Consider the following 23776-nt stretch of genomic DNA (forward strand, 5'->3'; position numbering starts at 1 on the left):
ACATCAATAAAAACAACAATAACTACAACGATGAGAAACAACAAGGGCAAAAAAACCAGAAAATAAATAAATAAATAAAAATATTTTTTAAAAAAGGCACAGAGTGGGAGGATGGACCGGAAAACACAGCCATATTCTACATGCAAGAATCCCACCTGACCCAATAAGACAAACACAGACTTAAAGTGAAAGGATAGAAAACTATTAATGAACCACAAAAAAGGGCAGGAACAGCCATTCTCATCTCTGACACCATAGACTTAAATTAAATAAAGTATTCTGCAATCCACAATGACCCTGGGTCCATACTCCCAGAGGGACAGAGAATGGGAAAGCTATCAGGGGAGGGGATGGAATATGGAGATCGGGTGGTGGGAATTGTGTGGAGTTGTACCCCTCCTATCCTACGGTTTTGTTAATGTTTTCTTAAACAAATTTAAAAAATTAAATAAAGCAATAAAAGATAGGCAAGGCTATTAGAGGATCAACCAAGAAGATTTAACAATTATTAACATCTATGCACCTAATAAGGGACCATCTAAATACATCAAATACCAAAGTCCCAGGTTCAATGCCCATACCACATAAGCTAGTGCTGAGCAGTGCACTAGTTAAAAATAAATACATAAAGTAAATAACAGGATTTGTGGCCTGGGTTATGGTATATACAGTGTTGTGGTAGAGCTTTGAACCACTAAACATGAAGTCTCAAGTTCAAGCCCTGACACCACACATACAAGAATGCTGCTGTGGTTACTCTCTTCCCATCTCTCTTCTCTCTCCTTATCCTTACCTCATTAAATAAACAAAACATTGTAAGTATTTTTTTTTAAAAGAACTTACTTATTTTTGAGTGAGACTGCAGCACTGCTCAGCTCAGCAATTGGTGGTGCCTGGGTTTAGACCTGGGATCCCTGGTGCAACAGTTATGAAAGTTTATTTGCACTACACCTGAGGAAGATGGGTCCTGATATTGGGGCAGCTTGGACCGTTCCTACCTGTGACCAAAGAATGTGAACTCGGATCTACAGGGATGCAGAGGTCACATAGGCTCCTAAGCTGAATATGGACCTCAGATCACATCAACAATATTTATACACCTTTCTCATATTTGGGAGCTACTCTCTTCCCTGATCCAGCTTTCTGGTCCTTCTCCCAGCCATGACATCATCTCCCCAGACAATAACTTGGATCCACCTGCATATCAGATTTCAGGCTCAGGGAAAGAAAAGAAAAACAACAACAACAACAAAAAACTAGTATAGCTACAGGCCCTTTGGAATATAACTAAAATATGCCTACTAGCTATCTACAAAATGGAGACCCCCCCCCCAACACTTCATCTGTACTACTCCACAGCCTTTAGTTTCATAATTAGTCAACAATTTGTTTGGCTTTATATGTTAACTCTCTTTTCAGCCACCAGGTTCCAGATGCTACCATGATATCAACCGGACTTCCTTGGACAGACAACCCCACCAGTGTGTCCTGGAGCTCTGATTCCCCAGAACCCAGCCCCAGTAGGGAAAGAGAGAGACAGGCTGGGAGTATGGATTGACCTGTCAACACCCATGTTCAAAAGGGAAGCAACTATAGAAGCTAGACCTTCCACCTTCTGCATCCCACAATGACCCTGGGTCCATACTCTCAGAGGGATAAAGAATAGGAAAGCTATCAGGGGAGGAGATGGTATATGGAGTTCTGGTGGTGGGAACTGTGGTTTTGTCAGTGTTTCCTTTTCATAAATAAATTAAAATAAAAAAGAAAGTTTATTTGCAATGGAATCATGTTAAGCCAAAAAGTCTCTTTTCCATAGGTGGAACTTAAAAAATTAAAAGAAAAAAAAAAGAAAGAGAAAATACAAAGTAAAAGTCGAATTGGATGTTTGTATTGCACCAAAGTAATGGACCCTGGGGAAGGAGCGGAGGAAGAGATGGAGAATTGAAGCTCTCTGGTGGCAAAGGACCTAGTTGGAGGTGAGCGTATTTTGCAGGGGAGGTTAGAAATTGCATCTCTGTGTCAACAACTGTACTGTAAACCACTAACCTCCGATTGAAGAAATTATAAAAGGGAAGAAAGCAAAATCTGAACTATGACCATTGCATTCTCCCCAGTTCTCATATCAGGTCTTAAAACAAACTTGAAAAAAAATCATTGAAAAAACATTTATAGTTAGTGTTAGAACCCCAGGGCCTCATATATGTTAGGCACATACTCTGTGCTGCTTCTCCAGCCACCAAAACTGTTTTCAATATAAACTGGTGACTGTGGTAGTTACTATTGGTCTATCCCTATCCTTCCATGCTAACACAACCTTTACTTGTTTCAGCTATCTGGTAGCAAGAGAGGTTGGGTCCCCTCAATCCCCCATTCCCCAACACTAAAGGGTCAGTAATAGCCAAGTTCCAGGAGGAAGATTCTTGCCAGTCAGAAATAAGCAATGAGAAATGCCCCTGCAGATATAGACATGGAGGGGAAGAATCAGCCCCTTTTCACACTCACTTCTTGTCACATAGGATGCAGCGCCTAGATCTGTGGCAACTAGCTTGTGGACAGGAGGGGAGCTGATATGAGAAGGCAAAACTGAAAGGAGAGGAAGCTTTTGTTCATGGGAGCTGCTGAATTAGAAAGCCCAGGAATAACTCAAGCTCTGTCCTTTTTCAGTGACAAGGTGTTTTACATATTTAATAAGCTGTATTAGCCATACTTGAATTTGTTCATATTTGTAGACCAAAGTATCCCAAATGACATCATTATTTATACTGTCTTATCTGTTTTCTAAAAGTTGGCTGATCAAACAATCCTTTTAAAATGTGCAGTTGTTTTGTTTTTGCAAGGCATCTCAGAAGACACAAGCTCTGCCAGGTTTTCTTTTCTGCTTATCTGGTACTATTGTACCGGCTGTAGATTGAAGAGCTGTTTGCAGTGTTAAAATGTCTCAATGCAGCTGCAAGTATTCACTTATTCAGGTTACTGTTTATGTCCCATAATGGGTGAGAAAATTGCCTATATGCATTTTTTGGTATTCCTAACTCCAAAAATTTAAATCTGCTATACATATATAGTATATAGCATTTTAGCATGTTCTTAACAGAATGTGACTAGGATATATATATATATATATATATATATATATATATATATAGTAAATATATATATAATATATATAATTATATATATTAAACAAGGACTAATTTAAAAAGAAAACTCTATAAATCATAATTCAGAGAAAAAAGATTTCTCCTGTCCAGCAGTCCTGTAAACTCCAGGCCACTGCAGGTTTATTTGACAGACCAAGATATGATCTTCATTAAGGGGAATACAAGATCACCAATTCTGATTAAACAGTCCATATGAAAATACTAACAAACAAAAACTAAGTTACTAGTATTTTTTTTTCAACTTCAGGATCTAGTGCATATGCATTCACTGTCCCAGGCCATTGTTTTTCAAATGTATGTATAGAGAGACACAAAAACACAGAGAGAGAGGAACCACAACACTGAGGCTTCCCACAGTGCCATAGGACCCAGTGAAAAGGCAGGCTATCTTGCCAGCTTCCTCTTTAGTTATCTTTGCAAGATTCAGTATTCCTTAAAAGACAATCCTTTTGCAGTATTCCTTAAAAGTATTCCTTAAAAGATATTCCAGTATTTCTTAAAAGATAATCCTTCTGCAGAAAAGGCATGAAAAGGTGAAAAATTAAGGTCTCCCACCTAGTGAAAACAAATAAATAAATAAACTCTTTGAGCTGGGATTGAACCCCTACTCCACCTGATTATAGAGCCCAGATGTATCCTAAACTGTGTCAAAGATGTTGGCATTATACTTTTTTCTTTTTTCTGTTTTTCATGATAGTCATTTGCCTGCAGAAACTGAAATGCACAGCAAACTGGTCAAAAGGTGGGCAGAAAGAGAATGAAAGGAAAAGACCTCTGTAATCTGTAACAGTAACCAGCAACACAGCTTCTCCAGTTAAGTCCTACAAAGCAATGAAACTAATATCCTGGGACAAAGAATCACTTTTAAAATTAGAACCTAAAATCATGCACTTATATAGTAACTAAAACTGCAGGGTACTTTGCTGCTTTAGTAACAAAAGATTCAATTGTCAGCTTCCATCAGTTAAGAGTGTTTCCATTCTTAAAACACACTCTTAAAAAAAATCCCACATTTTACCAAACTTACAGCATTTATTATCTCACTGGAAAAAGAATTTAAATAGTCCTTCATACTTGTCTAGTTCTTTTGCAGAGAAGTACCTGTAGCAATGTCCTTTGCAGAAAAAAAACCATGGAAAGGTAAAAACAAACAAACAAACAACAACAAAAACTCAGCAAGTAATTGCTTCAGATTCTTCATTTATATTATGTCCATGGGCACCACAGCACTCAGCTGAAATGTTTTTTATAACAGTTATGTTTTTCTACTTTTATTTTTCCATTTTTCACTTGTGACCAATAGTGGATGAAAAGACTGTGAGATTGTATCTTTCCACATCACACCCACCACCACATTGTATCCCCATCCTCCCATCTCCCAAAGATCACCACCATAGTTCTCACAAAATCTTAGAGACAGTCTGTTAGCTTTCTCCTCCTCCTCCTTGGCAAGTTCATATGTATAAGTTTTCTAGATTCCACATATGAGTGAAACCATCGTAGTTGTCTTTCACCTCTACTTATTTCACTAAGCAAAATCACCTCCATTTCCATTATGTCCCAAAGGACACGATACTTTTTTTGATTGAAAAGTAGTATTCTACGGAGTATATGTCTCATAACTTCTTATTTTTTAAAAGTTTTTCACTAGAAACTGAATCATTAGTTCTCCTAAGATTATAGATATGGGTTGACTATTACTTCTGTAACTATTTATTTATTTATTTATATTTATTCTGCCTCCCCCCCCTTTTTTTTTCTTCTTCTGGTCCTGCCTCTCTTCCTTTCTAAGTCACACCTACTGAGGGTCTTTTTTTTTTTTTTTCCCTTCTTTCTTTGGATCCTGATGGAGTAGGAGCTCAGAGCCCTCTGGCCATCTTCCCCTAACATTTACACCTCTAGGAGTCTAGGAGTATGGAACAAAATTCATTATGGGGGTGCAGAAGGTGGGTGTTCTGACTTCTACAATCCTTTTATTTGTGTAAAGGCTTTCTATAAGACTTCCAAAGAGGATGCATCAGTCTGCATTTACACCCACAGTTTAGCAGGGCTAGGCTTAAATCTGGGTCCAGTGCACTATCTTCCAGGTGCACTATCTTCCTTAAATCTGGGTCCAGTGCACTATCTTCCAGGTGCACTATCTTCCTGGCCCTTGCCTCCTTTTAAAAACATATATATTTATTTTAATGAGAGAAATGCAAATGGAAAGACAGACAGACAGGCAAGAGCACTGTTCAACTCTTGTTCAACTCACTGTTCAACTCTTGTTATGGTAGTGCTGGGGAGGGGTCAGTTTGCAGGTTTGAAAGTCTTTGCATAATGATTATGCTGTCTCTCCAACCTGACTCTTCTTTCTTTTTTCTTTTACTTATTTGACAGGACAGAGAGAAACTGAGAGAAGAGAGAGAGGTAGAGAGGAAGAGAGACAGAAAGACACCTGCAGTACTTGTTTCTCTGATTCTGAAGCTTCACTTCCTGCAGGTGGGAAGTGGAGGTTTTAACCCAGGTCCTTATGTAACCTATGCACTTAAGCAGTTGTGTCACTGTCTGGACACCAAGCTGACTCAATTTTTAAAAAGATTTTATTTATTTATTAATGAAAAAAATAGGAGGAGTGATAAAGAGCCAGATATCACTTTAGTACATGTGCTGCCTGGGACTGAACTCAGGACCTCATGTTTGGGAGTCCAATGCTTTATTCACTGCACAATCTCCTGGACCACCCTGACTCTTATTTATTAATTAAAGCCAGGTGAAGAAAGTGGATATGGTCCTGGACAATTCTACAATTCATATTTTACAGACTAGGCTTTTGAAATAAAAAAATAAACAGAGCATTAAGATCATGCTATTTATCTGATAGAGAAACTGAAACAATAAACATCACAGTGTACACTTGACAGTAAGATCTGCACAGTGCAGGAAAAATACTGGGGAGGGTTTCTGTGCTGTCACTGCAGTGTCATGACCTTGGAATGACTCACTGTATGCATCTCCTTTGCTGGACTGTGGTGCCACACTATTCAGTCAAAAAACCAGGCTAGAAATTGTGAAGATATTGTCTAGACGTGGTTAGCAGTAAGTGGCCTTGAGTGAAGCAGTTTACTCTTTGTAAGGTAGTTGGATGCCAACCAATAAGTCGAAAGTCTTAATAGAAAAGACTAACAGGAAGAATCTGCCTCAACTCAAGACTCTGACATCAACTCCTGCTGGAATTTCCAGCCTGTGTCCCTGCCCGGCAGATTTCACATATGTCAGCTCCCCCAACACATGAGACAGTTCCGTCAATAACATAAATCCTCTCTCCTTTTTCTCCAGCAAGGTGATCCTGTTTCTCTGAAGAACCCTGACTATGTAGAGCATACACAAAGGTGTATTTAGATGTAAAGTTGAAAGTCTAAATCTGAGTTCCTGGATGAGTGATGCATGTAAGGTCTGGTACAAGGTCTTCTGTCCCCTGTCCCTCATTCCCAGGACGGGACCTGAACATAACTATACATTTCTCCTCTCCAGCTCTAGCTTGGCCCTCAGTTTCACTAGGATTCCTTCATTTGTTGCTATCACCAATGTAACTAGTGTACTGCCCATGACCTTTCTCTATATTTCAGTAGAATTTAAGTCTTTAATCTTTTAGATGAATGAATGCTTGGTCATTTAAAAATAAAGCCTGCATTTCCTAATGTCTTTGTAGCTCTATGTTGCCCTGTTTATATGATCTAATCAAAGGGATATAAAAAGAAGTCTGTACAATGTAGGCACTGTTTTTTTTTTTTTTTTCCTTCCTCTTTTTTGCTGGCAGAATACAGATGTGAAAGTGAGATTGTCATGAGGTGATTTTGGCCTGGGCCATCGCACACACAGAGAAGCAATCACACAGACAAAGCCCAGGTGCCCAGCACTGTGTCACTAACATTTACCTGAGCTCACCAGCAGTGAATTCCTTAGACTTCTATTTACTTTCACTTAGCCCCTCAGAAAGTTAGGTGTGTGTGTGTAAAATGTTTTTACTGGGGTGGGGGGGGGATGAAAAGCTTAGAGTGAAGTTGTTGACAATGAGTATAATTTCTCATAGCCCTATAATAGCTGTCTGCAAAATATTCTCACCTCCAACCTAGGTCCTTTCTCACCAGCATGCACCAAGAGTTTATATTTAATAAAGGATGATTACCACTACAAATATGGTGCAACATAATCCTAGTTATTAATAGTTAATCCTTACCAGAATACTAGTTAATTCTAACTAATTAACCCATACCAGATTATTTGGCAAGAAATTTTTATCTAGGGATCAAATTACTCAAACTTTGTCTTCTGATAAATCTACATTTGGATTCCACTTTGCTCATAAGAGTTGAGTAGCCTTGACCCCTGCAGGTAGGGAACAGGGACTTGAACCCAGGTCCTTGAGCACTGTAACATGTGTGCTCAACCAGGTGCACCACCACCTTACCATTACTCATTCTTTTTTAAAAAAAATTCTTTATTGGGGATTAATGGTTTATAGTCCACAGTAAAATACAATAGTTTGTACATGTATAACATTTCCACATAACAATACAACCCCCATTAGATCCTCCTTTGCCATCATGCTTCAGGACTTGAACCCTCTCCCTGAACCCCAGGTGTATCACTGCTCTCATTCTTACTAATGTTATTGTTATTGTTGTTTTACCTTCTGAAGCATTAGTTGTTGAAAATTGGGTACAATAGTAATATCTAAACCACAAGGATATTGTGAGAATTAATTTAACCACAGCACCCAGTAAATAATAACAGTTTAATAAATGACAGGTAATCAATGCAGAATTCTTCTTATTTTTTTAAAGATTATTATATTTGTATATTTATTGGATAGAGATAGCCAGAAATTGAGAGCAAGGGAGATATACAGAGGGAGAGAGACAGAGAGACACCTGTGGCACTGCTTTATCACTTGTGAAGCTTTCCCCTTGCCGGTAGGGACCAGGGGCCTGACCCCAGGTCCTTGAGCACTGTAACATGTGTGCTCAACCAGGTGCACCACCACCTTACCGTTACTCATTCTTTTTTTAAAAAAAATTCTTTATCGGGGATTAATGGTTTATAGTCCACAGTAAAATACAATAGTTTGTACATGTATAACATTTCCACATAACAATACAACCCCCATTAGATCCTCCTTTGCCACCATGCTTCAGGACTTGAACCCTCTCCCTCAACCCCAGAGTCTTTTACTTTGGAGCAATACACCAACTCCAGCCCAAGTTCTTCTTAGTGTTTTCCCTTCTGATATTGTTTTTCAACTTCCGCCTATGACTGAGATCATCCCATATTCATCCTTTTGTTTCTTACTTATCTCAGTTAATATGACATCTTCAAACTCCATCCAAGATGGGATAAAGGTGAATTCACCATGAACCTGAGACTTTGGAGCCTCAGGAATAAGAGTCTCTTTGCATAATCATTATACTATTTACCCTATTCACATTTTTCAATTTTTTAACATAACAATTCAGTGTCCCTCTAGGTCCTCCTCTGCCATCATGATCCAGGACCTGAACCCTCCCTGCCACCACCCCAGAGTCCTTTATTTTGGTGCAATACACCATACCCAGTTCAAATTCTGTTTTGTGTTTATTGTTCAACTTTTTTTTTTTTAAAGGATTTGTTTCATTGAAGGTGCCTTTAAAATTTATATAGAAAAGAGTTCTGCCAATATTTTTCTCTAAGTATTTGACAGTTTCTGGTCTAACATCCAAGGGGTGTTGAAGTCCCCTACTATTCCTGTATTGCTGTAGCCCTTTCAGTAGATGTTTAATGTATTTAGATGGCCTCTCATTGGGTGCACATATGTTAATAATCACTAAGACTCCCTGATTGACTGATCCTCTGAGTATTATGTAATGCCCATCCCTATCTTTTTATATTTTATTTATCTCAGGTATATTGTGTGAGATTGAGAATAGTTGTTCCTGCTCTTTTTTGTGGCCCATTGGCTTGTATGGTAGTTTTCCATCCTTTCACTTTGAGTCTGTGTTTGTCTTATCAGGTTAAGTGGGATTCCTATCTTACCCCTCATTCTTACTATAATTGTTTTTCTCCTTAATGGTTGTTTTGAACTTTCTTTGCTACAGACATAGTCTGTGGGATTGCTGATGAGAGAACTTTCAGAATCACAAGTGGTTCTGTCTTTCTCTTTCTCATTCACTTTTTAAAAAAAATAGTAATAATTGGGAGTCAGGCGGCAGCACAGCGGGTTAAGCGCAAAGGGCGCGAAGAGCGAGGACTGGCATTAAGGATCGAGATTCGAGTCTCGGCTCCCCACCTGCAGGGTAGTCGCTTCACAGGCGGTGAAGCAGGTCTGCAGGTGTCTGTCCTTCTCTCCCCCTCTCTGTCTTCCCCTCCTCTCTCCATTTCTCTCTGTCCTATCTAACAACAATAACATCTGACATCAATAACAACAACAATAAAAAACAAGGGCAACAAAAGGGAAAATAAATAAATAAATATTAAGAAAACTTAAAAACTAGTAATAATTTTTAAAGATGTATGTATTTATTTTCAAGAAAGAGAGAGAGAGGAAGAGGGAGAGGGAGAGGCTGAGAGCACTACTTAACTATGGCTTATAGAGGGATTCTGGGAATTACACTTGGGCCTCAGTCACTCAAATCCTATGTTCCAACACATGGAGTTGTCTCCCCAACCCCACTTATGTGCTTGATCATTTTTTTATGTTTATTTATGTATTTTCCCTTTTGTTGCCCTTGTTGTTTTTCATTGTTGTTGTAGTTATTATTGTTGCTATTGATGTCGTCGTTGTTGGATAGGACAGAGAGAAAATGGAGAGAGGAGGGAAAGATAGAAAGGGGGAGAGAAAGATAGACACCTGCAGACCTGCTTCACCGCCTGTGAAGCGACTCCCCTGCAGGTGGGGAGCCGGGGTTCGAACCCGGATCCTTATGCCGGTCCTTGCTTTTTGTGCCACGTGCGCTTAACCCGCTGTGCTACCGCTTGACATCTGCTCTTGATCATTTTAAAAAGATTTAATTATTGATTTTATGAGAAAAGAAAGGAGGCCAGAGTACCACCCTGCACTGGAAAATGTGCTACTTGTGATTAAACTCAGGGTCATCCATTCACATGCAAGTTCTGTGCTCTATTCCCTCAACAACCTTCCAGGTCACCTCGGAAATTTTGTATGCAAACTTATTAGAAGAGAGCAAAATAGACATCTAGCGGATACTCCAGGGAGGTTACGGTGGCTCAGAGTGAGGCATTGGGATCTGAGCTGAGTTAAGAGAATATATGTGGGGAGTCAGGCCGTAGTGCAGCGGGTTAAGAACAGGTGGCGCAAAGCGGAAGGACCTGCCTAACAATTCCTGTTCAAGCCCCCAGCTCCCCACCTGCAGGGGAGTTGCTTCACAGGTGGTGAAGCAGGTCTGCAGGTGTCTATCTTTCTCTCCCCCTCTCTGTCTTCTCCTCCTCTCTCCATTTCTCTCTGTCCTATCCAAAAACGACGACATCAGTAATAACAACAATAATAAGTACAACAATAAAAACAAGAGCAACAAAAAGGGAATAAATAAATATTAAAAAATAAATAAAATGAATACTTCATAAAAAAGAGAATATATGTGTAGGAGTACCATCTGTAGGAATTTTTTTTTTTTAAAGAGATGGAAAGAGAATATCAGTGTACTGCTCATCTTTGACATAAGGTGGTGCCAGGAATTGATCCTAGGACCTCTGGGGTCTCTGGATGTAAGTCTGGTGCACAGCGACTATGCTATCTCCCTTGCCCCTTGTCATATTATTTTGTCTGTGGCAATCCAGTTGTTACAGCGTCATTTGTCGAAAAGACTATTTCTTCTTTCTCCCTGAATTGTCCTGGTAACCTTACTGAAATTCAGTTGACCTTAAATATAAAAACTTACTGATGGATTCTCACCTCTACTCCACTGATCTATGACTTATTTCAGTACCACACAGTCTTAATTATTGGAGCCTGATGTTAAAATTTAAAACCAAGAAGTTTGTCTTCAAACTTTAACTTTTTTTTGTTTCTGGTTTCTGAGCCTCTATTTATATTAACTTGCCTCTGGTGTTTAAGGTTACATCATCATTGGCCAATCAGTGGAATTTATTGCAAAACACAGCATGGTTTGACATTAGAAATTAATTTTGTAACATACCATTTCAATAAAAGACAAAAATCACATGATCATGTCAGCCAACACAGAAAGATAATTTGACAAAATCAAACACCATTTCATGATAAAGACACTTAAATAATTTTTTCAACTGGATAAAATACATCTCTGAAAAACCCATAATTGACATCATACTTAATAATGAAGATTGAATGCTTTCTCTCTAAGATCAACTTCAATGTTTTTTCAAGATTGTTTTACCCAAAGTCTTTTTTTTTTTTTCATTTTAAGTGAATTTTAGCCCTTTAATTTCAGGAATATAACTAGCAGTGATTTTGCAGATGTTTTATTAAGTCTACTGATCAGTTTGGAAAACCATAACAAAACACACACAAAATTGCAAAATCCTTGCAATCATAACAAAATCAGGTTTTCCAAACCATGATGGTACATTTATTTAGCTTTTTCTAAAAGTTTAATTTTTGTTAGAGGAGAGAGAGACAGAGACAGAGACAGACACCAGACACCGGCACCATAGCACTGCTCAGCCAGGGATTGGACCTGGGACATTTGGGACTTCAAGCATGTAAGTCAGTGAACTAAAAGGTTGAGCTTTCTCCTCTGCACTCATGTACATTACAAAAAGTTTTCTTCTCTATATTTTGTAGTTTTCAGTGTATAAGTGCTGCACTACCTTTATTAAATACATTCTTGGGAGGCTGAGTAGTGGTGCACCTGGTTAAGTGCACATATAACAGTGTGCAAGGATCCAGGTTCAAACCCCTGGTCCCCATCTGCAGGGGGAAAGCTTCACGAGTGGTGAAATAGACCTGCAGGTGTCTCTCTGTCTCTTTCCTTCTCTATCTCCCCATCCCCTCTCAACTTCTCTATGTCTATCCAGTAATAAATAAATAAATGCATTCTTGGCTATTTTATTATTTTTGATAGCATGCTGCCCCCTTAATTTAATTTTTAGATTGCTTACTGTTAGTGATATAATTGATATTTGTAGACTGACCTTGTACCTTAAAAGCAGATAGAACTTGTTTATTTTGAGTGGATTTCTTAGTTTTTTTTTCTGTCTCCAAAGAGATCATAATTTTTTGTTTATTTTTACTAGTAATTTAAATTCTTTACAAAATCATAAATTTTCAGGGCTTAGTACTTAGTATTTTGTGTAAAATATATTTATCTATGAATAGAGATAATTTTATTTGTTCCTTTTCAGTCTGGATATTTTCACTTTATCTTACTTTATGTCTAATTGCCTTTGCTAGAAACTCTAGTTAATAAATGGAAGTTGGTAAGAGCAGACATTCTTGTTTAGTTGTTGATCTTAGAGAGAAAGCATTCAATCTTCATTATTAAGTATGATGTCAATTATGGGTTTTTCAGAGATGTATTTTATCCAGTTGAAAAAGTTATTTAAGTGTTTTTATCATGAAATGGTGTTTGATTTTTGTCAAATTATCTTTCTGTGTTGGCTGACATGATCATGTGATTTTTGTCTTTTATTGAAATGGTATGTTACAAAATTAATTTCTAATGTCAAACCATGCTGTGTTTTGGAATAAATTCCACTTGATCATGCATTTAGTTTGTTAGAATTTTGCAGATCTTTATATCTATACTTATTAGAAATCTTGGTGCTATGTTGTTTTGTGACATCTTTGTCTTATTCTGATATTAGAATAAAGCTAGTCTCATAAGCTGAACTGGGAATTATTCTCTCTCTCTGTAAATACTTGCAAAACATTGGTATTTGCATTTAATTATCTATGCTTAAGTTAAAACAATCAAATTATGCAAAATGCCAAGGGAATAAAAAATCATTTTGGTGTTAGATAACTCTTTTCAGCACCTTTCCTCAGGCTGCCACCACACTGTTCCTCTCCCTAATGGTAAAGGTCTTTATTTGTTTCTTCCTCAGGCCTTATAAGCTTAGCACTGACATAACAGAACTCCTGGGCTTCCGTTGGAGACTTGCTCCTCCTCCTGGCGTTAACAACACTATGATCTAAACATATCTATTAACTCTCCTTGGGCATCTGCTTTAGTTTTGATTATGCTTAGCTGTGGCTAACAGAGACACCTCCTGTACCCAGCCCCAAACATGCAAATAACAGAAGCCTAAATATAATAGTGGTATATATATTTTTCTTTCATTTAAAATATCAGAAAGTAAGCTGATAGGTGTGATATGGTGGCTTTATCTTATAATTTATCAAGAATCCAGGCTCGACTCTGCCCACCTCCCCCCTCCCCACCACCCCAAAAGTGCAGTCCTCATCCTGGTCCCAAAGTGGAGATCTGAATTCTAGATAATAGACTAGAGGAGGGAAAAAAAAAAAGTAGGATGAAGGCCTGTCCCAGGTGATCTGACAGTCCCTTATTGTACTTCTGGTCTCCTTCAGCTGCAAAGCAATCTTGGAAAGGTGGCCTTTTATTTTGAATGAACATGGGTTCATGACACTTGTGGGGGGGGTGTTATAATGGGGAAGAGGAGAGATGATAAGGAAATACCAACACATTCAGTCTATCTTCAATATTTTCCTCAAATTTGTCACCTTTTTCAGGAAATCTCCATCCCTTTGTCTCTATTCCAAAACTTAAACATTTCTCACCTAAATGATTACACTGACTTCTGAAGTGGTATTTCTAATTCCAGTCTTTTTTTTTTTTTCCCTCAGGAAATTTCCTAGTGTGTTTTCTCCCCCTAAAATACAGATGTAATCACAGTAAAAACATGGCTCTCCAGTTGCCTCATGAAAACAAAATCACCACTATCACCCCCCTTTACAAATAAAATTTGTCCCTAAAGGGACAGGACGGCCTGGCATAGCCTTGAAGAGACAGGTGATTAGGATGATAAATTCAGCTGAGGAAAATATTATAAATTCTTCCTTTTCCTCTCTGCTTGCCTGTGGGTAAAGCAAAGGAAAAGGATTAAACTACCACCTTCACCCCATTACAACTTGTCTTGGTTCTTCAGAAGCACGAGAAAAATAAAAAACTTTGTTTTAGTAGGAAATTCATGAAAAATGTTTCCTGACTCAGTCTGCCCTTCCTGTTTGACCCAGAATCCACTTTCTGGTTTCTAGCTCTTCTGTTTTCTATCTTTACAGTACTTGTCCTCTAAATTTTGGGGACAGGTTATTCCTACCTTTGGGTTCCTATTTATTAAACAATTTATCCTGCTTTACATCTTACCACTTTTCAGTCACCAAGTTGCATTCTGACTTCCCCGGGCAGATGACCTCACCAATGTGTCCTGGAATTTTACCTCCCTAAAGCGCTGCCCCACTAGGAAAGACAGAAACAGGCTGGGAATATGGATCCACCTGTCAGTGTCCATGTCCAGTGGAGAAGCAATTACAGAAGCCAGACCTCGCACCTTTTGTTCCCCATAATGATCCTAGGTCCATACTCCCAGAGGGATAAAGAATAGGGAAATTCCTAGTGGAGGGGATGAGACATGGAACTCTGGTGGTGGGAACTGTATGGAATTATACACTTATTATTTTATAATCTTGTTAATTATTATTAAATCACTAATTAAAATTTTGGGAGCAGGGAGGTAGATTTGAGAAGGAGCTTCTGCCTTCAGTGTGTCTTCCAATGACAATAAATTGTTTTGCCCTTCCTGCAAAAGCAGGGAGTTGATCGTGTTTCACTTTCTGTGGGACTGGGCAGCAGACCCACTTTCAGCTTCATAATCAGACTCCTAAATATGGTTTACAAATCTTTATCATATACTCCAGCCTAGTCTTACACGACATATTTTGTCCATCTTACTCTACTTGAATTTAATGTTCAGGTTATACATAAACCTTAAAACGTGTCATAATTCTTTTCTATCTATGTAACTGTGGTTGATCACTTTTTTCTTTGTAGTTCTCATCTAGGGATGGGGTATCCCCTCTCCCTCCCCTCCCCTCCCCCATTTTTGAACTTGCTTTGCCTATGACTTACTTCAGCCAGGAATATGCCTGAAATAACTTTATGCTTACTCTGAGTCCAGGCCTATGGAGCTACTGTGTGTACTTCTGTGGACTTTTGGACCTCTGTCCTGTTAGAACAAGAAAAAATTCCATAATGAGGGAAATAGCTCAACTGTTAGAGTGTGGGACTTCCATACTCTAAGGCTAAGGCTCCCAGTTTGATCCCTGGTGTTGTATATACCAGAATGGTGTTCTAGTCTCTCTCTCTCTCTCTCCCTCTCACATGTGAGATCCTTTCTTTCTGTTCCATACTAAACAGAACTTTCTAAATGAAAACAAAGATGGCCCTGTAAATTATTGGGTTGTCAGAAAAGTCATGACATATTTTTTTCTTTTCTTACAAACCTATAGTATAATAACTAGTTCCAAGATTCTACATAATTGCCAGTATAGATCAACTTACTGGCAACTGTGTAAGATGTTGGCAGTAGTTGTTTCAGTTCTTTGGATTTCCCAGCACCACAAAGAGTTCCTTTTGCTATATACTGCTCGATATAACTCAGTAGTCAATCCTGAGGGTGTTATAAGAATAAGGGAGGTGGTGCTGAGTCATCCCAATCAAGGTGATGAACCTTCCAACTCTCAGCTCTCAGCTTGTCTGTAAGCCTCCCTCTGAGTTGTGATCAAGCCCTGCAGAAATCAGTAGAGTCACACTCAGAACTGCAGACTGGCCTGGTTTGAGACTTGTGAGACATAGTGGCAAAGCTTTGTGGGAAAGCTTATTGTGCAGCTATTATTGTGGTGGGAACTCAAAGGGCAGTGCTCCTACGAGTATTGCTCTCTCCCCTTGAAATACCACCCCATCACTCTGTATACACACACTCCAGCCTAGAAAAAACTAAATATGGGAGCCGGTGGTGGTGCATCTGGTTGAGTGCATATGTTACAATGCTCAAGGACCCAGGTTCAAGCCCCCAGTGCTCACCTGCAGAGGGAAAGCTTTGCAAATGGAGAAGCAGTGTTGCAGGTGTCTCTCTGTCTCTCTTCCTCTCTATCTTCCCCTACCCTCTTGATACTGTCTCTATCCAATTAATAAATAAAGATAACAATTTTTTAAAGAAAACACTAAATTTGCATGCCAAGAGCCAGATCAAATACCATCTTCAATGAGGAAAGTTTCTTGTCACTATTTACGCAGATTTAGCCGCTTTCTTCTTTGAATTTCACACCTCTCTTATGGCAGGTGATATTAAATATTTGTTCACACATCTATCCTTGTGGCTAAGTTAGCTGAGGACAAACTGATCTCAACTATATTGCAAAATTGGACAAATTGATATTAAGATTTTAAACATCTATAATTCTTTCTCTTTTCTCCAGGCTATAAATGTGCATTCTTTTTTGCTGGGCCCTTCTGTTTGCAATGTTGTCCCAGTTTGGTCATCTGTCACATGTGGGCAGATGTGTTTATACCTCTTTTCTTGCCATGTGTGATTTAAGTCTCTGTAGTACCATGTCGATTGTGAATTTCTCACCTTGGACAATCATGCTATTTTCAAATACTCTTGAAAAATTTTAACTCTTAATCTTTCTTGGTTGTTCCATTTAATGTTCATATCTACCACAATACCCTTGTGCATAGGCTAGACGTTTATTCCTTGGCTTTGAAATTTCCTATCATTAGCTTCCTTCAAAGTGGCTAAAAGTCACCTATCGGTTTGGTTTCTCATTTTATTTGCCTCACTGACTTTCTACGTCTAAGTGAGGGTGGAGATGGCTGAATAAATTGTTCTAATCCCAGGCTTCAGCAGGATTTTGCAACTTGTGGTTTCTTCCACTTCTTAAGGTTTCCCCCCATATCTTCATTTGTTAGACATAACTCCATTATTAGACCTTAGTACAAAGTGGTGAAGCTGTGACAGAAAGGGCCTGATGCAAGGCACCAAAATGATACTTCTGGTCCCTGTAGCATTCTTGGAGGGAGAGTGAAAGAAGACAGCAGACTACATTTGGGAAAGGCTTTTGTGGGCAGCTGCATGTTCCCTGTGTTCCCCTCCTTGGCATGCTGCCCCTTTGATGCCCTTTGCTGGTTTTGATGTGTCTATCTCTGAATGTCTGCATGTATAATTGACTCTGCCCTCTGTCTCACTGTGCACAGTGATGCCCCACTGACTTTATATTGAACACAGCTTACTTATTTTGAAGAGAGAATTCCACTGGCAAGAAGTGTCCTGTGCACCTCTTGCAAGACCTGATTTCATCAGGAAGCTTTGCTTCACAAGCCAATTGTTTCTTTTTTACTATAATTTTAAAAAATATTTATTCCCTTTTGTTGCCCTTGTTTTACTGTTGTAGTTATTATTGTTGTTGTTATTGATGTCATTGTCAGATAGGACAGAGAGAAATGGAGAGAAGAGGGGAAGACAGAAAGGGGGAGAGAAAGACACCTGCAGACCTGCTTCACCACCCGTGAAGTGACTCCCCTGCAGGTGGGGAGCCAGGGGCTTGAACCGGGATCCTTATGCCAGTCTGTTGTTAAAATTCTGGAGGCTCTTGCCGGGCGGGCCTACTGGAACTCTCGTACTGGGGAACCCTCTGCAACTCTGGCACTCTCGAACTCAGGAACCCTCTCTTACTCTCTCACTCTCGAACTCAGGAACCCTCCCCTACTCTCTCACTCTCGAACTCAGGAACCCTCCCCTACTCTCTCACTCTCGAACTCAGGAACCCTCCAACTCTGGCACTCTGGAACTCTCGTACTTGAGAGCCCTCTGAAACTCTGGCACACTGGAACTCTCTCTTACTCTGTAACCCTGAAACTCTGGAACTCTGGAACTCAGGAACTCTGGCACTCTCGAACTCAGGAACTCAGGAACTCTGTCTCTCTGGCACTCTCTCTTACTCTGTAACCCTGAAACTCTTGAACTCCGGAACTCAGGAACTCTCGGACTCAGGAACCCTCTTCCGGGGTTCCTTGGGGCGGGGCCAAGCAGGCCCGCGAAATTAATTGGACTGATCCAATTCTCTTGGCGGGGGAGGGCTAGAACAAACCAATGTAAAGCATACAACACCAGTCCTTATACTTTATACTTTGTGCACTTGACCCACTGCGTTACCGCCTGACTCCCACCAATTGTTTCTGATGTCAAAGTTAACAATCATCTATATAATAAGAAAACAATAACACTTAATGACTTTCATCAAACCAGACTGTAAACAGTAATTAGGTAGACTTCACTGTATTCTAGTGGGCCCAGTAAATTATGAGACTTGTTTTATAGATATTGAAGCACAGACAAGAGATGAGTGACTCGCCCAAGGCTGCCAAAGATGATGTCAAAATTGAGGTTATAGCTCTTTTGCCTTTTTCACTAGACCTCTAAATTCACAGGATGAATTTTTAAAGTAGCGCCAAGACCTCATATAATACAATGAAAAAAGTCCTGCCACATCAGCCACTGTATTTTGCATGATCCATTTAAATAAAAAAAATCCCTAAACATTAAATATTTAAGAAGCAAAAAACTTAATGAAAAGAATAAACATCTCAAGTGGCTGGCTCTAGCTCATCATGGCCTAATTTTCTCTAATGGGTTGTGATTTCAAAATGAATTCAGTACCCTGCCACACTGGGCAAATTAAGTCAACTTGGTGAGGCTAAGTTCAGCCTGTAAGAAGTCAATGCATCCCATTTCCAGGTGATGATTCACCACACCTAAATGTTGTGTCTCACCAACTGGGTAAGGGACAGGAATGTCTTGCTGTAAAGTTCTTTGTTACTTAAAAATTGTGGATACAATTTACCTTTTTTTAAAAATATATTTCCTACTGTTTTATTTGTGATTATAGTGGTTTATAAGTTTATAAGATTACAAGGTATAGTTCCACACCACACCCACCACCAAAATTCTGTGTTCGTACCCTCACACCTTCCAGAGATAGCCACCAAAGTTTTCACAAGTCTTAGAAACAGTTTGCTTGCTTCTGTTTTGTTTTTTCCAAGTTTATGTGTATCAGTTCTCTGGATTCCACATCTGAGTGAAACTATGCAGTAGTTGTTTTTCATCTCTCTCTCTCTCCCTCTCTCTCTCTGTCTCTCTATCAGAGAACTGCTCAGCTATAGCTAATGGTGGTGCAGGGGATTGAATCTGGGATTTTTGGAGCCTTGGGCATCAGAGTCTGTTTGCATAATCATTATTCTATCTACTCCCAACCTCCTTTCATTTTTACTTGTTTTATGAAACACAATTACTTCCAGTTTCATCCATTTTGTCCCAAAGGACAAAATGCTGCTTTTTTTTGACTGCTGAATAGTAGTCTGTGGAGTATATATCTCATAATGTCTTTAGCCAGTCATCTGTCAGTGGGCATTTAGGCTGCTTCCATTCTTTGGCTACTGTAAATAATACAGGTATGAATATGGGGGTACATATATCCCTTTGGATAAGTTTTTGTGTATCCTTTGGGTAAATGTCTAAGAAAGAGCCTTTTAATTCATGGAGTGACAGCCTCTCCTCATCAAGTAAGGTTGTTTCTCAGAATGATATGGAAACCATATCTTTATGCTCTATATGGGGTTGTTTGAATTGATGCCGAAGTTCAAAGTGCTAAGGTGCTTGCCATCCTAGTCACCAGAAGAATTTTCTGTTCTCTCAGGGGCTTAAAGTGCAGACATTAAATTCAAAGAATTGGATAGGGCACATGGCATACTTTGCTGTGCTCTGCACGAGACACAGGTATGAACCCTGGTGCCACATGAGAGGTACTATGGCATTAGAGAAAGCTCTTGAAAGTAAATGCACACTGGTGAATGTTAGGAAAGGAGGGGTCCCTCTTGTAACTCAAATGCCATGCTGTGAGAAATCCATATAAGAGGTGAGCTCATAGCCAGTTCTAGTTTTCCCCTCTTGGCCAGGAGAGGTGTTATCTTGGCTGTTTAGCCCAGTGGAATCCTGCTATGTTCTCAACACCTCAACCTGTACTACATAGAATAAGAGCCACCTACCCAACTCATACAGTCATGCACAATCTGCCAATTTTTGGGTGTAGTTTGTTTTATAGCAAACAGTGAAAAAAGTGGTAGAGAAACTGATGTTTAGAATGGGTATAAATAACAACAAAATGCAGATTCTTATTTTATCTTCTGTGTGGGCATACATATTACTATATTCTCACGGGAGTCCCTTAAAACATTGATAGTTATTATTGCAGTTTCTGCTAGAGGGGGGTGAGGTAGGTGACAAAGAACTCTGGCAGTGGGAATGCTGTGGAATTGTATCCCAATGATCTTATAATTTTGTAAATCATTATTTATTCACTAATAAAATATCTCAAAGAGTTCACAGCTATTCATTAATTCCCTTCTTCATCTTTGCTTGTTCTGTGTTGCCGGTCTGGAACCCCACTCCACCTGAACAAATCTTGACTCCACTTGAAGGTCCCATCTCTAAGGAATGAATGCCATTCTCACTGACTTGAGTCCTCAGCATAGCCTTCCTTCCTTCCTTCCTTCCTTCCTTCCTTCCTTCCTTCCTTCCTTCCTTCCTTCCTTCCTTCCTTTCTTCCTTTCCTTTTGTTGCCCTTGTTGTTTTCTTGTTGTTGTTATTGATGTCATCATTGTTGGATAGGACAGAGAGAAATGGAGAGAGGAGGGGAAGACAGAGAGGGGGAGAGAAAGACAGACACCTGCAGACCTGCTTCACCGCTTGTGAAGTGACTCCCCTGCAGGTGGGGAGCCGGGGACTCGAACCGGGATCCTTATGTGGTCCTTGTGCTTTGCGCCACATGCTCTTAACCTGCTGCGCTACTGCCCGACTCCCATAGTCTTCCTTTCTAACCCCTTCTAAGAGTCCTTCCCCTAGACCAATTGTTTGATTCCTCTTTTTTATTAAAAATTTCTTCTTTTTTTTAAAAATAGCCTCACTTGATGCACATTAAGCTGCACATATTTAGAGTGAATATACAATTTAATAAGTTTCCCATATGTATATATTCATGAAACAATCGCCAAAAGTAAGATAACATATCACCTCAAAAAGCGTCCTCATCAAAAAATTGTAATCTCACCTACATACTTCCCCCCTCCTTCCCCCAACACCAGGCAACCACTGATCAACTTTTCATTATAAATTAATCTGGGTTCTCTAGAGATTTATATAAGTAGAACCACAGAGTATGTATCTTAGTGTTCCTGGATATTTTTCAGCTTACGATGAAATCCATCCACTTACTATATCCACTATTCACTGATTTTTAAGAAACATTTATTTTTACCGAGTAGTATTCCATTACAGAGAAGCATGAAAATTTATTCATCTGTTTACCTCTCGATGGCCACTGGGTTATTTCTAGTTTGGGGCTTTGATAAATAAAACTAAGACAAACACTGATGCACAAGATTCTTATGGATGCGTGATTTATACACCCTTTGGTAATTATCTAGGAATAATAGCTGAGAGGTAGGTATCTGTTTACGTGTTTTAAAAATTACCAAATCCATTTTCTTTTCTCTTTTCTTTTCTTTTCTTTTCTTTTCTTTCTTTTCCTTCTCTTCTCTTCTCTTCTCTTCTCTTCTCTTCTCTTCTCTTCTCTTCCCTCCCCTCCCCTCCCCTCCCCTCCCCTCCCCTCCCCTCCCCTTTCCTTTCCTTTCCTTTTCTTTTCTTTACCAGAGCACTGCTCAGCTCTGGCTGGCTTATGGTAGTGCAGGGATTGAACCTGGAATTTTGGAGCCCCAGTCATCAAAGTTTCTTTGCATAACCATTATGCTATCTACCCCCAACCACAACTCATTTTCCAAAGTATCTCTAACATGCCATAACATTTCCATAAGTATTGTCTGAGCATTTGAGTTCCTCCATATGCCTGCCAAATTTGATATAGTCAAATATATATATAAATATAAATGCATATATATATATGTATATATATATATATATATACATATATATATAAAAATATTACCTCTAGGGTATTGCTGGGGCTCAGTGCCTGCACTATGAGTCCACTGCTCCTGGTGGTCATTTTTTCCCCATTTTTGTTGCCCTTGTTGTTGTCGTTACTGTTATTGTTGTTATAGCTGTTGTCATTTTTGAATAGGACAGAGAGAGGGGAAGACAGAGAAGGGGAGAGAAAGATAGACACCTGTAGACCTGCTTCATTTCCTGTGAATGACCCCTCTGCAGGTGGGAAGCCTGGAGGCTTGAACCCAGTTCCTTATGCCGGTCCTTGAGCTTCGCTCCATGTGTGCTTAACCTGCTGGCTGCGCTACCTCCCAGCCCCCAATCTTTCATATTTTAAACGCTGTGATCAGCATATAATGGCATTTGTAATTTCCCTGATTATCTATGATTCTGAACATCTTTTTATGTGCTTATTTGTCATCTGAGTATTTTCTCTGGTATTGTATTTATTCAAATCTTTTGTTAATTTTAGGGGGGACGTCATGTCCTAATATTGAGGGTTTTTTTTCCCAGACACACACACTGGAACTTTTCCTGGTGTAGTGGCTGCACACATAGCAGGGCATCAAGGCATGCATAAGCCTGGTGAGATATCTCTCTGACCCTTGTTGAGTTTTCAGGGCCCTTTATGTATTCCGCTTGCAAGTACTTACTTCAAAAATATCCTACAGTCAGTGGGCAGTCTTAAAAAGTCCAACTACTTTTTTCAAAGTTAAAACTTCAAAATTCTTTTTAAGTTGAATTTATTGATTTGCTCTTTTATGGACTGAATTCCTGGTGTCACAGCAAAGAAATCTTTGCCTAACCTAAGGTCATAGTGGTTTTTTGCCTGCATTTTTCACAAGATTTTTTTTTTTTTTTGTGAAATAAAAGATCCACTTTTATTTTTTAAGCTGAATTTGTTTTCTGACACAGATACAGAAAGAGAGATACCAAAACACTCTAGCATATGTAGTGCTGAGGGTGAAATCTGGGATGCTTTTATATCTTTGTCAAGAAGCAGGTTTTTGCTTCACTGCTCTCCTCCCCCACCCGAATGACTGGCTTCCTTCCTTTCTCCTTCCCTTTCCTCTTTCCTCCTTCTCTCCTTGCCTTTTCCCACCAATTTTTGTTGTTGTTGTTGTTTATTTACTTCTTTGCCATTGGCTGACTTTTTCAGATAAAGACACACAGAGATACAGAAAGACACCACAAGAGAGGAGTGTGGACACAGAGTAGCAACAACTGAATAGTCATGCCAAATAACAACTAGATAAAGCAACAAAGAAAAGAGAAACAAAAAATAAACAAAAACACCCAGAATCTTTACAATGTTTGAAGCCATAGCTGGGCTCTGGCAAGTATGGAAAGGAGCATAGGACAAGTTTTTAGGACAAAACAGCATGAACTGGGAGTTAGTAGCTGGAAACTGGTGCCATTTTGGTATACACACATATCAGAACACGGGCTCAGCCTGAAAAGACTGGAAAAACTTAGTCAGATAATAAAACTGTGTGGCCTTTTCAAACTGCTAGAGGCCACAGTACAGTCTGAAAGGAAGCAGTAAGTACCTATTCTAAGCCTATCCATGGTTATATGGAAGACCC

The 23776-nt window shown here is 39.2% G+C and overlaps 1 protein-coding gene across 1 annotated transcript in view; it reads right to left on the bottom strand.

Moving 5' to 3' along the window:
- KCTD1 (potassium channel tetramerization domain containing 1) overlaps positions 1-23776 on the bottom strand; it is a 289937-nt gene that overhangs the window by 201964 nt on the left and 64197 nt on the right. The window lies entirely within an intron of this gene.

This window comes from Erinaceus europaeus, chromosome 15 (genome assembly GCF_950295315.1).
Source record: "Erinaceus europaeus chromosome 15, mEriEur2.1, whole genome shotgun sequence".
Taxonomy (NCBI): domain Eukaryota; kingdom Metazoa; phylum Chordata; class Mammalia; order Eulipotyphla; family Erinaceidae; genus Erinaceus; species Erinaceus europaeus.